Source organism: Equus asinus, chromosome 6 (genome assembly GCF_041296235.1).
Source record: "Equus asinus isolate D_3611 breed Donkey chromosome 6, EquAss-T2T_v2, whole genome shotgun sequence".
Lineage (NCBI taxonomy): Eukaryota > Metazoa > Chordata > Mammalia > Perissodactyla > Equidae > Equus > Equus asinus.
The window spans coordinates 19,508,111-19,524,954 of NC_091795.1; the positions used below are offsets into that span (position 1 = coordinate 19,508,111).

Sequence of the window (16,844 nt, forward strand, 5' to 3'; positions counted from 1 at the left end):
AGGCTCTAGAAGAAGAGGAGACGAGACCACCCCCCCACCACCACCAATGTGGAGGGAGGGAGAACAGAAGGACGGGAGGATCCTAACTGAGGACTCTGGCCAGAGCGATTGGGTAGGGGTGGGACTTCCTGAGAAGAGGAACAGGGTAGGGGAGAAATAGGTTGGGCAGGGGCTGGGGAGATGTGTTTTGTTGACCTGCCAACTCAACTCAGGGCTTCTCCAGAAAGAGTGTTATCAAATCATTTTAGAGGGAAAATGTTGGGTTTTGGAAAGTAATCCCGGCTGGTTGGACTGCAGACCATTGGCCGATTGAAGAAAGGCTGAAGCACAGATATTTAGGCACTTACTTTAATGAAACACTTTCTTATGAAACACTGCCTGAGGAAATGGGGTCTTTAATCGTAGGATATGGAGGACAGTCAACGCCACCCTCAAGATCTGCACAGAGTATCTGTTGAACATGGGCCGGACAGTCGCACGGGAAGGGGGTCTTCAGTCCTGGAGGATGTTAGACCCCCTCAGAGGGCTTTTATGAAATACCTCCCTCCAGGATCCACCTCTTCAAAACTCCGGTGGGGCTCCAATGTAGTATTTTTTAAAGCTCCCTAAGTGACTCCAGTGTGTGGCAGGGCTTGGGAGCCACCAAATCAGCTGACTCAGGACTCCACCGGAGGACTCTAGAAACCGTGGGACCAGAGGCAGCATCGTTGGATCAAGTGCCTCCCCCTGGGGAGAATGCACTGAAGGACAACACTCAAGAAGGGGCTTTCTGTTTGTTTAAATTTTTGTTGTAGTTGCAAAATGGTCAGTTCTTATTTCGGTTTCCCTCTGCCAATTCGCCCTGGCACAGGCAGCCACACCTCCTGCCAAATTTGAGGTGAGTGGGAGGACAGAGTGGGCCGGAGGGCCCAGGGCCAAGGCCGTGGCAAGGCGGAGGTGAGGCAGCCCCAGGCTGTGTGCCCGGGGAGAGCCTGGTCACTCCTCAGGTAGGACGGAGCCTCCACTGACAGACCCAAGGGGTTCAGCGAGGTCAGAGATGGGAGGAGGGGCCGCCAGCTGCACTCCGCAGGAGCAGAGGTAGGACCGAATCAGTGTGTGGAACAGCTAATAAATGAAGATGTGAATCGCAGCACACTTGACCCCAGCCTTCCACAGCTCGGGTGGGCGTGGCGTGTGAGGGGCTCTCAGAATCAGGGGGAACGTATCACGGTCCGCTGAAAAGCAAGGGCAGAATGCACACACAACAGGCCCTAAGGGTATGCGTTCAGGACTGAGTACTTACAGGGCACATGGTCACTTGCTCTGGGGAACAGATCACAACCCACATTGGCCCCAGTTGGAGAAGGAGCTCTTCAAAGGGAACGTCAACTTGTACTTGCTCAGTGATATGCAAGGATGCTGGGTCAGCCCGCCCAGAAACTGCCTCTGGGCCAGCCTCCATGGGCACAGCCTTGGCTCCTCCAAGTGCCTCCCAGGGCAGGACTCCCTGCTGCCCACCCAGGCTGGCGGGGGTTCAGACCAGCCAGGCTCGCAGGTGACTCTCTGCCTGACTCAGGCTCCCTTCTGGGGGCCGGGGTTCTGTTTGTTTGCAGGTAAGTGCTCTCAAGCCCATCAGGGGATTTTAATAATTACATTCAGAATTGTGTCTCTCTGGCCTCTGGACTGTAAGGGTCAAGGCAGCATCCCTCTGGGTCAGCAGGGCCAACCATGGTGTCTGGCACATAGGAGGCACCCAACACAGGACCCTGGGACGGGTCTGAGCAGGATTCCGTGGCAAAGCATCTTTTATGAAAGCCCAAGTCTGTTCTTGGCTGCTTGACCATGATTTGTACTTTTTGCCACTTAAAAGAGAGGTGAGGACACTGGGCCTATTCAGTTACAGACTTCTTTCTTAAGAGGCAGTCCAGCCTTTGGCAAAATGGTTCCCCTTTTCAGGGCCCCTCTTTTGCTGCACGTGGCCCCTTCCTCCTTCCTCACCCACCTTCTGGGGCCCCAAGAGCCCTAGGCTTCCTCTAAACCCCTTCCTTTAGAGCGGCTGCCCAGAGCTGTGGTGCAGGCAGGGTTCTTAAAAATACATTCTGCCAGAGGACAAATGACCGACAACGGCTTGATGAATGCAGCCTCTTGCAACTCTGGTGGCATGTGCATTTTGGACAATTAAGTTGCTGTCTAAACTTGGTGGCTTGTCTTCATCAGTCATAAGAAAATGACACTTTGGGGAAATAAATCCCAACAATATGGGCTGTTTCCTGGAATACCCCAGGCTCACTCCTGCATCACCGTCTTGTTGTCCCCTCTTTCTAAAGTGCTCTTCCCAGGTACCCACAGGGCTGGCTTCTTTACCAGCTTCAGGTCTCTTCCAGGCCTTCCCAGTGTGGCTTTCCCCAACCACCCCATTCAGTCCCTCCCTTTGGTTTACACTCTGTGCAGGAAGGTGTGCCCTCGCTCCTGGAGCCCCAACTTGGGGCACTGGAACTTGGGGTGGCTATGGGACAAGAGGGAGGGACTCAGGTCCTAGTCACTGGGGATCCAGTGATGGGCAAGGACTGGGCTATATGCTCTGTAAGAACAAGGACTGTATGAGCCCCATTCCTTGCACCCCCAGCATCAGCACATAGTAGGTGCTCAAGGAACATCTGTGGAAGGATGTAGGGGAAGAGCATGGCTACCACAGCACCCTGGACATGTTGAGAGAGTACTAAATTGAGTAGGAATGGGAGAGGCTCCCCGTCTCCCTCCAGACCCCTGGCTGCATCCCTTGGTGGGACCCCGTCACGAGTGGCCTTTTATTACACACAGATGGGGAGCATCCAGGCAGAAGTGTCTCAAAATTTCCTTCCAGAGGAAAGCAGGCTTAAAATACTTGCCCATCAGGTGGCCAACGCAGCCCTGGAGAACCGAGTTCCTTGTCTCACGGCGAGCTTCGAAGAGCATGAAAACAACCAGGCTCTCTGCTGTCTGCACGGGCCGCAGCCCTGTGGCCTTCATGTGGGACCAACCATGGGACTGACCTGCTTAGCGGGAACACGAAAGTTTAAACAGACAGACTGATGGACAGGCTGAGATGTGAGAGGACACAGTCGCCTCCCATGGCTGAAACCCAATGTGTGGCCAACGTGGCCAATTACGCCTAGACCAAGGGGAGAAGGGAGGGCTGGACCCCCAGGTAAAGTCTCTCACCTGGAGTCGGAAACAGCAGGCAGGAGCCCTGTTTAGATTTAATGAACACATTCTTGGGCTGCACACCCCCTTTTCTGAAAGCATAAACACCCGAGAAGGCAGATGTAAAATCTAAAGGACGTTGGCCTCAGAGAGTCATGTGTGTCAACTTGTGTAAATAACGCCACACTGACTTAGAAATAATCCACTAGGGACCAACAAAACACTTGCATTGTTATAAAACTGGACTAAGATTGCATTTTTTCCCTTGAAATCACTTTTCAGAGTTTATAAATATATCTGAGGAGAAGGAGGGAACCAGCATTCATAAAATAGAGTACAACATTTTTGGAGATTATTTATGCTTTTTTTTCTGTTGGACTCTGAACCCTTTGATGAACTGAAGGACTATATAAAGTAAGTTGAATGATTTCTTTCCAAGAAACATCAAATAAAAGTCTAGTTCCAGAGAGACAGAATTCTTTACCAGTGTTCCCAAAAGCCAACAACCTTCTTTTTCATGTTTTCTGTGACTGAAAGTTATTTTCCTTAAGCCTGCCACACTTTTCAGTTGAAAATATCCAACATGGAAGCACGTCTTACCCAGTGTGGGTGTATTTAGTGTAAGATTCCCATTTCCCATGACTCAGAGAGGGAAGAAAATGACGGAGAGCAGAGCAGTGACAGCCTCTCAGCACAGAGTCATGTAGCATTTGAAACTGACAAGACATTGACCTGTGTTGATTCATCAAACAGCCTGGAACCACTCTTCCTCTTCTAGGCTGCCTCTTCCCCACCGCAGCTCTTCTCTGTGAGTTTAGCTCCCATTACAGCTACCTAAAGAGGGCCGGCCTTTCTCCCCGCATTGCTGTGCCGGGCTTCTTCAGAACCTGAGCCGGCCGGCAGATAAAGGGAAACCTCCTCATCACATTGTCCTCACAACGGACCACAGTCTGAGGACACACCACTCCCCCCTTCTCCGATATCATCTTGTATGATGTCGGGGGCTGCTCTGGACATTTGTCCCTGTCATACCTCATATGCGTGTGTACTTGTACCGTTTGTGGATCTGTGATCATTGGTAGCAGCATCTCTTAGTGAGTCACAAATACACTGAGCGAATGCTATGCATAAGAAAGTAATAACCAACAGCACAAAGCAACATGAATGCCAAAAGAATGTGTGTGTGTGTGTGTGTGTGTGTGTGTGTGTGTGTGTGTGTGCCGGTGTGGTGGAAGTTGGGAGAGACGACACAATATTTACTGGTCACCTTCACTGTACCTGAAATTTTCATGCCCTTTCTTCTGTAATGCCCATGTCAGTCTCCAAAAGCGAGGATTATTGAGGCCCAGATGCAAGAGGAGTATATTTGTTTGCTGGGGCTGCCGTAACACGTTACCACAAACGGGATGGCTTCAAACAACAGAAAGGTACTCATTCACAGTTCTAGAGGGCAGAAATCCAAATTCAAGGGGTCGGCAAGGCTGGGTTCCCTCCGAAGGCTCTGGGGGACCATCCTTCCTTCCCTCTTCCAGCTTCTGGGGCTCCAGGCATCCCTTGGCTTGTGGCTGCCTCACTCCGATCTCTGCCTCCATCTTCACATGGCCTTCTCCTCTATGTGTCTGTGTCTTCTCCTCTTCTGTCTCTTATAGGACATTTGTCACTGAATTTAGGACCCTCCTGAGCAGTCCAGGACTATCTCATCTCAAGATCTTGGACTTGAGTACATGCAAAGACCCTTTTCCCAAATAAGATCACATTTACAAGTTCTGGGGGTTAGGACGTGAAACTATATTTTGGGGGGCTACAATTCAACCCACTACAAGGGGTGATATTTAACACTTATTGGAATTTAATTTGCCCCAGGCACTGTTTTAGTTGCTTTGTCTGAATTATCTCTTTTTGTCTTCACAATAACTTCAAGAGGCAGGCACAAGTTATTGTCCCTATTTTTACAAGTGAAGACACCAAAGTGCCGAGAGAGGAAGTAAGTCTCCAGGGTCACTCATCTCGAAAGTGGCAGAACCTGGGCAGTGGTGCTGCTGAGCCTGCGGGGAACCCCAGGTGCCTGCAGGCTCTCAGAGCTAATTCATGGCAGAGCCATCGGCTACGCCTCCCTCCTGGTCACAGCCTTCGTCTCCTCCCCCTGTCATCATCCTCGGTGACATCTACACCCAATCAGATGGACCATGCAGCACCGTCACGGCCAACCCTCTGTCAGTCTCTCCTAGGGCTCCTCAGGGGCCCATTCCTGCAGAAACACCCTGACCCCCTCATCTCCCTCAGCCTCAAATCTAGATTCCAAACACCTTTCCCCACCCTCGCAGCCCTGCAGCTCGAGCTCCCCACCCACCCCATTCCTTGGCTTCACTGAGAATTTCAGCGTACTGAGCCCCCTCTCCCTGCCCCAGGCCTCCCTCCTGGCTTCTCTCCCCTTCCCGTCAGGCCTCTATTCCATGGCTTTTCATAATTGCTCCAACATGAATTCCCTCAAAAACTCCACCTTTTGTCACAGCCCCTTGGCAAATCCCACCCCTGGATGAACCCTCCCATCTACCTTCGCGCCTGCACCAGAGCTGTTGACTGTTTTGGAGATAATCACGCAACAGGGCTGGCTGCTTGACTCTAAATTCACCGCCTCAGTCTGCACGTTGGCCCTCAGTACTGCCAGGCAACCCCACAGTTCTCTCAAGTCCACTGCCCACTCCCGGTGACAATCCTCCTTTCTTCTCTTTCCTCCACACCTCCTCCTGCCCCCTGTGCTTTCCCTCCAGTTCCCAGTGATCCCGTTACTTAGCTTCACTGAGACCTACACTTCCCAACACCAAACTCACAAACCCGCCCAAACTGGCTCCTCTTCTGCTTCTTCCTCCCTCCGCTGATGGAGGAAAGCCTCTCCATCTGGGCTCTTGATTCGTCCCCTCCAGCTACTCAAGAACTTCGCTTCCTCAGTTGTGCCAGCTCTCCCTTTCAAGTCAGTCCCTTCCTTTCTCCAGGCAGTTGCAATCAGCACACAGACATGCTCTCCAGTCCTCACGTATCCAGCCCCTCCCCTTGACAGCTACCTTCTAATTCCTCAATTTGCTGTGGGAGCCAAATTTCTCCAGAGTTCGATGTACACAGATGGTTTCCACTTTCTCACCTTGTGCACTCCTGGACCCACTGCAGCCTGGCTCTGCCCCCAGTGCTCTCCTGACATTGCTCAGCCAAAGTCACCAATGACCCCCATCTTGCCAGGTCCAGCCCAACTCTGGGACTTTGTCTTAGTCCTTTGTCCCAGTTGACCACTCCCTCCTTCTGGAAACACTCTCCTCTCTCAGTTAATCCTAGCAAGGAACACTCTCCAGGTTTTCCTCTGACTTCAGCGACTAGTCCTTCTTTGTGGGGTCCTCCTTTTTCTGACCCCTGAATGTTGGTCTTCCTTAGACCCCCCCGGGCCCTCTTCATTTTCTACACTCACTTCCCAAGTGATGCCACGAAGTCCCATGGATTTAACCACCATTCTTACGCCAATGATCCTAAATCTATATCCCCAACCTGGACTTCTCCTTTGAGCTTCCTTGGAATTTGCAGTTCCCGCTGCCCAGTGACATTTCCACCTGGAGACCTCAGACATTGCGAAATTAGCACATTAGCAAGTGCAATTTCTCCCTCTAGACTTATCCCATCCTCCACCCAGCCTTTCTCATCTTAGTAAATGGCACCCCTTCCCCGGGTTACTTAAACCTCTCTTTCTTCTCCCCTTATCTAAGCCATCAGTTAAGTCTTGTCGATTTGTTCTCTAAAATATATCTAGAATCCACCCTTAACATGGCCTGGAAGGCACAGCTCTACCGCCCATCCTCAGCTCAGGATACTTTCCAGAGACACCGCTTTTCTTTCTGTTCCTCCTTCCTCTCCCACCCAAGCTCTTTCCCACTTAAAGGTCTCGCACATGCCCTTCTTCTTACCTGAAATATTCTCCCCTGCTCTTCATGTGTCAGTTTTAAGTGTTGCCAGTTTGAAGTGGCTGTCACTAACCAACTCATCTAAACCGGGTCCCTCTGGTATTCTTCATCTTGGCCCCTTGTTTATTTTCTTCATCCGCCTCACACCTTCAAATTGTTGTCTTTTTTGTGTTGTTATTTTTGTTGCTGACTTACTTTCTTGCTTGAATAGAAGATCCAGAAGGGCCAGGGTCTTGCTCCCAGTACATCTTCAAGACATGGAACAGTGCCTGACACACCTACTGGTTGGACGACGGAAGGAAGGAAACTAGGATTCGAACTACGTCTGTCTGATTTCAGAGCTTTGCTCTCTTTTCACACCCCACATACCCTCCTTCCTTCAGAAGAAAGAGGACTGGAGGAGTGTAGGGGCAGGAGAAGGCTGCTCCGGGTGGGCTGATCAGAGAGGGTTTCCTGGAGGAAGGAAGAAGGATCTAGAAAGATGAGACCTCCATCCCCTGGCCCCTTTCTTCTGATCACACCAGGTCCTGTGCCACTCATCCCCAATAGTGACAAGATGGCACTGAGTCTGAGATGAACTTGTCTCTCACATGCATGTAGCCTACAGAAGACAGAAGTTGGATACCTGCTCTTCTAAGACTGTGGCCAGCTCCTTCTTTTCCAGGCATTTACATGTGTTTTCGGATATCTCTATCCTCTGCCTCACTCCACATCCAGCCACCTCCGGGGATACCTCCAGCATGTCTGGTCCATTCCTTGGCATCCTCTAGACCCTGATTAGCCCTCAGGGTCCAGCCCCAATACTCCTCCGGGCACCCTTACCCAGCCCCTTCTGAGGACCCTTAGTTGCTCAAGCATGTACTTACCATCTGGAGTCTGAGGACTTTGGTTTTCTCCCACAGACTGGTTTGTCTCACCAGCTTCTCAGGGTGAATGTGGTTGTACTGCAGTGACAAACAAACCCCAGCGCTCAGTGGCTTTACAGGCAAAGTGGATGAAGTCTCATACTGCGAGTCCACCATGGTTCGGTGGGAGGCTTCCCTTCCCATACTCCCCGTTCGAGGACACAGGCTGATGGAGACTCTACCATCCTGAGCGTTGCCAGGCATCATGTTGGGATGAAGGGAATGTGGCATCAGCTCTTCCAAGCATCCTCCCAGAGGTGCTACGTGTCACTCGTGTCACTTCTCTCCCGTTTTACAGGGTGAAGCAATCACTCACCCACACACCACCTGGGAGGCGAGGAGAGATGGAGAGAAGAGAGTGTGAACCTGTAACGCGCTCGGAAGCAGAAGCAATGGAACCATTAGTGAGTGACCATTGTGACCACCATCCCAAACAAGCTGGAAGTTCCCGAAGGTCAGAGGCTATGTCTCAGCTTATGCTTTCTCTCCCCTGCAGTGCCTCACCTAAAGCGTGGGCAGAGCCTCTAAATGAGCAAGTTCTAGATCCAGCAAAGGATCTCCCTTTGCCCTAGAAGGGGTTCTGGTGCATGAGGTGATTTGGCTGCAACTGTCAAGAGAGCCTCTGGCAGAGTTTTGGATAAAATTTATGGGAGCTTCCCTCTCTTTGAGCTATGGCTTTCAGCCGCAGACCCCATTTCTTTCCCTATTGGTGTTTACCAACCCCTCCTCTACTGCCCCACAACCCTGCCTTGCAACCAGATCTCTCTAGAACCTAGGCCAGTTCCGGCCTGTGCCAACTGAGATGCACAGGTCGAACAGTCTTCTGCCCGACCTGAGAACACAGCATAACTCCTTCCTGTTGGCTATAACATGGTGAGCACTTCTCAGAGGCCAGGCACTGGGTTAAGTGCTTTATCACATCATTGATTCATTCTTGTTGTAAGCCAGTGCGGAGGCTCCCATCATTAAATTCATTTTACAGATGAGGATACTAAGGTTCGGAGAGGTTTTAAAACTTCCTCAGGGCGCCCAGCCGGCAGGCAGGATCTCTGGGCTCACCTGTCTGGCTCCCCACCCCTCCTGCCTTGTGACTGGGCCTGTGGCTGAAGGGGCGAGTTGTGCCAAAGGTCAACCCTTGGAGCGTGTCGCCAGCTCCATGGGGAACTTAGTGTTCTTTGTGGAGGCTGAAGGGCATAGATAATGCTGGAATTTACCACTCAAGACAGCAGCGCTAAGTGTGACCTTTTTTTGATAAGCTTGGATTTTATGTCTTTAGGAGCCAACAAACAAACCATAAAGTGGCAGTGTATTTTCATGGACGCTTTGGGAGGCATCCCAGCTGAGCCTGCACCCAGAGGGCGAGACTCAGGGTCTCTGCCCAAGTGGAGGAGGGAAAGAGGCAGGCCCCTGGGGAGGGCACGGCACTTCCCCCCCGCCCCCCCGCTCCCACCCTCGCCCCGGCCCAGACCCGGCTGGGCGGGCTGGACTACTGTCTCTGCTTCTTAGATCTGCCCTTTCCTCATCTGAAAAGCGGGCAGGAGGCAGTCTCATTTCCACTCTGAAACTCAGGCACTATGGTGATGACCCTAAGCGTCTCCACTTAGAAGGCTCATTAACAATAAAAATAATAACAATGATACCAATAGCTAACTTAGACTGAGACCATGTGCCAGTCAAGATGCTAGGAACTTTATCTGTATTACCTTTTTGGATTATTCCACTTTATATATGAGGAAAGTGAGGCTCAGGCAAGTTAAAAAATGTGCCCAAGCTTATACAGTGAGTGAGTGATTGCACGAGGCTAGAGACCCAGCAAGACTTCTCAGGCCAAACTCTTAGCCATGAAGCCTTCCTGTGGAGAGTTGACAATGATGATGCAACAGATGATGGCAAAGACAAAGATGATGATGATGATGGTGTCGGTGAAGACGATGCGATGACTGATGGCCCTAAACGCTTTGCTGATTAGTTCCCCGATTCTTAGCGTCTTCCAGAGATCCAGGCCTCCCTTGGCTGCCAAACCACAGGGGATAAGTGGGTTTACTTGTAGGGGAAGGAACCAGGTTAGCACGAGCAATGCCTCCCCTGTCCAGTCCCATTTCCCCCCCAGGAGCACAGTGAAGCCCCAGGCTGGGAGACAACCCCTAAGGAGGTTTGCTGGAGGAGGACCCCTCTCAAGGTCCCGTTGAGGCAACCTCTGCTGGGCTCAGCCCCTCCTGGCCTGAGGCATCTTCCCAGGACTCTGCTTTGGCACTCTTTCTCTTCCAGTCTAACACAGTTCCTTGTGATCATCTCATTGCCCAGCCTGGAATGCGCTTTCCCATCCTCTCTGCACACTTAAAGGCTAGTCATTCCCAGGGCCCAGCTCAAGAACACGTAGTTGGTCACTTTGTTCCTCTGTCTAACCATCTGTTTATTCATTCGTATTTCTCATGCCGTGTGTATTATGTGCCAGGCATGTGTGGTATAGAGGAACAAGCACGGGTGAGGTCAGACACAGGTTCCACCTGTCCCTTCTCAGCTGTGTGACTGGGCACGTCGCCTCTCTGAGCTTCAGTTTTCTCATCTGTAGAATGTGGATCACTGATGACAGTGTGAGCTGAGTGAAATCACGGCTCCTCACAGCCGCACCATGAACACTAACTCCCTGCCGCCTGCCCCCTCCCATCAAGAAAGTTTCCTTCCCTCTGGCGCCCCCTCACCTCCCTCTACATCCACGGCTCTCCCCGAACACGTGCATGAGCACAGCACACCAATTCAGCAGGACGGTGGTGGCCACAAGGGAGGCTCTGCGGGCCCCGGGCTGGTCTTCTTGTGACTCCTTGGCACTGAGGCCAAGACTCCATTTGAGACAAAACCTCAGCAGGAGCTGGCTGGCTCCCCGGCCCACTGAGACTTTCCACCTGACACAGACCTTCTGGGGTGTCCTTTCCAGAGTGGGGGAAAGAATGAGCTGGGCTGGAGGTCCTTCCTTCAGGCCTTACAGGGGCCAACCTGGAGAGGAGGTTTGTGAAAAGACCAGCACAGGTCCCCTCTGCTGCCCATCTGAGCCAGGCCTGGGCCGGGCTGGCACTCGGCAACAGGGACATGCCCAGCCAGGCTGAATCAGGAAGCCCTCTCTGCGGCGTCCCATGCAGAGATGGTGTGTGTGTGTGTGTAAGTGATGGAGACCTGTGGTGACGAGGAACGGCAGGGCTCCCTCAGGGTGAGCAGAATCTCCTTGCTCATCCTCATTTGTCCACCACAGAGTTTGTGGAGGGGAGAGCCCACCTGGAAGGTTCTGCCTTTGGCCTAGGGGAGCCCATCCCCCTTAGAGGCTGCCCTTGCACCTGGCAAGGCTGACCACCCTCATTAGGATGTCAGAGTGAGACCAGTGCTGGGGGGCCTGTGCAGCTGGACGACCCCCAGCACAAGATCTGTGTGTGTGTGTGTGTGTGTGTGTGTGTGGCAGAGACGGGGGTGGGCGCAGAGGCCTAGAACAAGCAGACAAGCAGCCAGGGCCCTTTTGCCATGATGTCCTAGAGCTGGCACTGGGAGGAGGGTCTCCGCGGCCTCAGGCTCTTGGGCAGTGAGAAGGGATTTACCAGACTGGGATCTTTTGTCTAAACCTTCAGATAAATCCAGAAAAAAATTTTTCAGCAAATCTAGCTTCTTCTAACTCATAACACACAGCCAACCCCCCAACTCCAGCGTCTTTGAGTGGAAATGGCTGGCAGGAGACCTTGGCCTTGACCTCACCCTCGAGACACTGCTGTTCCCTCCCAGGTCGATGCAGGCAGGTCAGCTGTCAAGCTGGGATCCCCTCCCCTACCCCACATGGCCAGGTGTCCCTGCCCATCTTTTAGTGGATGAGCCTTGTGGAAAGGGACCCCAGACAATCCAGATTGAGCCCTCCTTTCTCCTGTGTTAGTCATCTTTCTCATTTCCACTCAGCAGAGTGGTCACCCGTTGCCTGGTCTTTCTAATACGCCCTGCCCTCCTCTCCATGTCAGACCCTCAGGACAGATGCATGAGGACAGACACAAGGACTAGAAATCAAGCCCGAGAGGATGCACTTATGTCTGCTGAGAATCCTTGCAAAACAGAGAGAGGGAGAGACAGGGCAAAGACAGAAGGAAGAGAAAGGAGAGAGCAAGACAGGAAGAGACTGAGAAAGGGACAAAAAGGCCCGCTGGTGCCGTCAGAAGCTTCCCTCCGGCTTTGCTGATAAAGCCCTGGCCTGGCAGAGCAGCCACCTTGAGCTTATAGAAGAGGAGAGAGAGGGTTCAGGGCAGCCCTGGGGGGGTCCCCAGTCCGGGAGGAAGCGGGAGCCAGGGCAGCCTCTTGACCCCATTATCAAATCACACACACAAATCACACATTAACAAAGTGTGTACATGTGTGAGGGGGTCCTTTTAAAATTTCGTTCTCTCCCCCTTGTTAGTTGAAAGCACTGACCACTAAAAGTAAGGAATGCACAGATGCTGCACTGACTCCCTGCCAATCAAGGCCCCAGTGGGCGCAACCCAGAGTCCACAGGCCTGTGCCCTCCTGCCTGGGGTCCCCGCAGGGCAGGCCCCAATACTCTCACCCTTGTGCCCCTCATCATTACCCTTCCACTTGGAACAGCACAGTGAAATGCTCTGCAGTCTGCAGCCTTGGGCGTCATCTCAGGTCCGCCTTCCCTCCTTAGCTCCCTTCTGTATAAAATGGGCGTGATAACCTCCAGCCCTCAGGACCACCGAGTGGGTGAGATGCAAAAATGTCCGCAAAACACTCGGCAGGAGGAGAGTGACTAATGTGGACAGCCACCGGGCCCATCTCCCCACCACTTAGTCAAGCAGACTAGGTATCTTGATTATTATGATCGCCTGTGTTTTATGCATGAGGAAAGCCGGCTCGCCTGGGTCGTTGACTTGCCCTGGGTGTTTTCTGTCCCCGTCAGCAGCCTGGCTGCTCTGCCCCCGTCCCACGTGCTGGGCGTGGTGCCCGGAGCTCCACACACAGCCTCAGAGCTGCCTCCTGACATGTTGAGCAGGCACCAGGCCGGGTTGTTGTGTTGAATGGAAGCTCTAAGCCCTTAGAGGCAAAGATGTCTGCTTGGGGAGCTCTTAGGCTCCATACACAGCTGCCAGAGGGCTCCTTTCCAGAATGGGCTCCACAGAAGGAGCCAAGACGCTCATCTTCAGCTTCTGCTTCTCAGGCCACAGATGCTGTGTACTCAGGTCTTTTCAGCACTCTGTGTCCAGAAGTGAGACCAGACAGGTCCACGCAGAAATCATCATCTGGTTTTAGTCCCAGAAATGCCTGATACCTTTCTGTGGTCCTGACGTGGTGCATCACCTAGAGAATTAAAATGCAGATTCCTGGGCCTTGAATCCCCCAGGAACCCGACTCAGCAGGTGTATGTGTGTGTGGAGGGGGGGCGGAAATAGGGGTAGATATCCACCTGTCAGGTCTCCCGGAGAATGCTGGGGCCCACCAGGCATGCAAGCCTACCATGCACAGGAGCACAGCAGCCTGGCAGAGTGGTACGACTCTGAGCTCTGATGCCCCCTGCCCTGGGTTGACACCCTAGTTCCTGCACTTTTAGTAGCTGTGGCACCTACGCATGTCACTTAGCCACCCTATGCCTCAGTTTCCTTATCTGTAAAATGGAGATGACAGCAATGCGATCAGAGTGTTGTAACAATAGCAAAATGAGTGGCTATACTGGAACTTCAGCTCACCACATGACATCCTCTGAAGCAGGGTGTGGGGATGCGGGATGTCTTCACGTTTGGCTACCTCCTGTGGGTTCCTCGGGATAGTGAAGCAGGAGCCTTGATCCCGCCTGCAGGAGGAAGGCAGAGACCTCTCTCAGACTCGCCTCCAAGACTCAGATCCCTCCCCCTGAGAGCCCACAAGTCAATGGAGACAACATAAGCCAGACAGACATACAGGAAGGATTTTTTCCAAAACACAAGTGAATGCAAGAGAGGGTTTCTATGGTTACTACACACACACACACTTAAAAAAAAAAAGGAAGAGATTTTTGTTTGTTTGTTTTAAAACACAAGACAGAACCCAAACACAGCCCGGAGATTGCTCGCAGTAGACTGGGCACGGGGAGGGCGGGAGGCTGGAAGCCAAAGCAGGCTGGGCTGCCCACCACAGCCCCCTCGGCCTGGCCTTGACCTGCAGCCACCTCCATGGCTGACCCAGGAAGCGACAAGCCTCATCCAGTGGTGGTCAGCCACACTTACGATGCCAGAGGCCAAATCGCTTCCAGACCAAACCAGAGAGAGGGCTGTGATTCTCCAGTTAATTTTAGGCAGCTCTGAAACCTCAGCCCGGCTCCAGTAGCGGCCAGTGACCATCACACATTTTCTAAAATGTAACAAGCTTACTTCTTTGCTCTTCAGTGTAAGTGACCAGAGGAAGAGTGATACCATTTCCCTGGAACGGCTCCCTGGAGAGGTCAATGTCAGGGCCCCCTGGGGACAGCGAGAACCCCGCGGCATTACTGGCTCCGGGCTCCGCTGAGTGTCAGCACTTGGTGTGTTTTTTTGCCAATGTCAGAAGAATTTCAGAACATTTATCTCACAAGTAAGACACACAGAGACTCAGAAATCTACCCGAGGCCAGCTTCCCGCCGCCTGGCAGTTTCCATGCATTGTGTGGAGACGGGATTTCTCTCCTTGGACCGGCCCCAGAAATCTTACGACCCTGCTTCTCTGCACTCCGGGGAGATCTGTCTGCTTTTAAAGCCGTCAGGTTCTCTTCTGAGAGTGGGCTGACATTCTTCCTAACTGGACTTGAATTAACTCCATAGGTTGAAAGCTTGGAGTAGAAATCTTTCATGTGACCAGCTGCCCTATTTCCATTTTCCCGATTTCCTATTTTCTACAAATTACGGACCCATTAATTCACGAGATTTCTAATTTACTTAATAGACAAGCCACAGATGTGCGGCTCTCCATCAAATCCGGGAAGGGTAGTCAGAATATAGGCCCAGGTCTGTGAATTTGGATGGTAACGGCTGACTTTCCGCACGCCCAGACCATCCTGGGGAACGGCTGCGCTCCTGTTTCCTGAAGCGTCTGCCTCCCTCCTCACTGATTCATCACATTCCAAATAATCATGTGAGGTTGGCACGGTGACCAGCATCCCATTTTCAGATGAGGAAATGGAGGCTCAGAGCGGGTAAGCGGCTTGCTCAAGGTTGCAGAGTAACAGCCACGTTTTGCACGCAGCCTGTTGACCTCTGTAAGCCTTAACCCCTGGGCCTCCCACCCTGGGCTCTGCCTCCTGTGACAGCCAAGAGGGGCGTGGCAAACCTTTGGGAAGTGTGGCACGGATGCCTGCTAATCTTTGCGTGAAGAGCATGCCCATCTGTGGACTCAGTCTGAATGTGCCCAGTACAGATCTCTGCCATTGATACCATAAGACAGTGGGTCTCACCCTGGCTGCTCATATAAACCGTCTGGGAGCTTTTAAGATTTCCAGTGCCCTGGACTGTTCATCAAACCAATTCAACCAGAATCTCCGGAGGGAGCCAGGAGTCAATGCTTTTTAACGTTCTCCAGGTGATTCCCATGTGCAGTGCAATTAAGACCCACCACCTAGTGCTGAATCAGCGGCTCTCCACAGGGTGTGGCCCCCTCTTGCATTTTAACAACACGATACCCCTTGTAGGTGAACTGGATGCTGCCCACCTGCAGGAGGGAGGGAAGCGTGTCTTGATGCAGGCCTGGTTTTACCATCAAAAAGCAGCCATTTTAACCACCATCCGAAAGTGCAACTCAATACCTGCCTTGTCAATGCCCAAAGGATCATTTCTGGCAAACTTTCTCCGATTCTGTGATCAGAGGACGCTAGGTAATGTTCCCACAGCTGCACTTGCTTGGTATTCAAGGATGGGCAATGCCATGGCAAACTCTTCCTGAAAACTGCCCTGGCTCTGCTGTCTGATGGCGTGAAACCTGGATGCTGGGGGCCCCTGACCTGGGAGGGCGGGTGGCATTGGCAGGCCTCTCTCAGGAGCAATGTAAGCCGGGGAGCTCCTTGAGCCAGCCGCCATATACCTGCTTCCTGGTGCGCCGTGTAGTGGAGGCGGTCTCACTTGGTTAAGCTCTTTTTGGTTAAAATGATTTTGATGACAAAATTTAGAGGAAAAAAAGTCCTTAAATTCTCCATCCTTCCAGGCTTTTCCCAAAAATGTATGTTATGGTTGCACTCATTGCATACAAACACTTTCACATCTTGTTTGTTTGTTTTTTGTTTGACTTGTCGCTTTGCTACACTGCTACACAGGCCTCAATAACCACAAGCTATTTGACCATCCACTATTGCTCGCCATGCAGCTTTTTCCTTTTTCTGGATTAGTTTAACAAATTCATAGAATTGAAATTACTGAGTAGGAATTTTAAATGACCCTATTCCCAATTTTTTCTCCAGAAGAGTTATATGAATAAATATTGCCATTCATACTAGATAAATGGCAGAGCCCATAAAATTTCACCAGGAATTGTGTATTTTTCATTAAGCTATTTTTTGGCAGCTTCATAGACAGGATAATGCCACGCTATTGTAGTGTGCATTTCTTTGATTACTAGCAAGTTTCATTCATTCATTCGTTCATTCACACACTCAGGGACGAATTTATTTATTGGATGTCCATTCTGTGCCAGGCACTGTTCTAGGCCCTGGAGAGACGGCCGTGAACAAAACAGACCAAAATCCCCACCTTTGTGGAAGCTTCCTTCTAGTGATCATTTTCCTGTTTTGTCTGTAGTCTGGCAACTGTGTGACTCACTCACAGTAGGGGCTGAGCATTTGGGCAATTTCCACGCTTGCGTTTAATTCGTGCAGC

General features: G+C 51.7%; 1 long non-coding RNA gene across 1 annotated transcript in view; it reads right to left on the minus strand.

Moving 5' to 3' along the window:
- Positions 1 to 338: 338 nt before the first annotated feature.
- The window catches only part of LOC106838541 (uncharacterized), a 304,473-nt gene continuing 287,967 nt past the window's right edge, over positions 339 to 16,844 (minus strand). Inside the window, exons 9-11 of the long non-coding RNA XR_011503880.1 lie at positions 13,720 to 13,823; positions 7,973 to 8,338; positions 339 to 3,011 (exon numbers count right to left, since the gene is read on the minus strand). This is a non-coding gene — a long non-coding RNA (uncharacterized lncRNA). The remainder of the gene's footprint in view (positions 3,012 to 7,972; positions 8,339 to 13,719; positions 13,824 to 16,844) is intronic.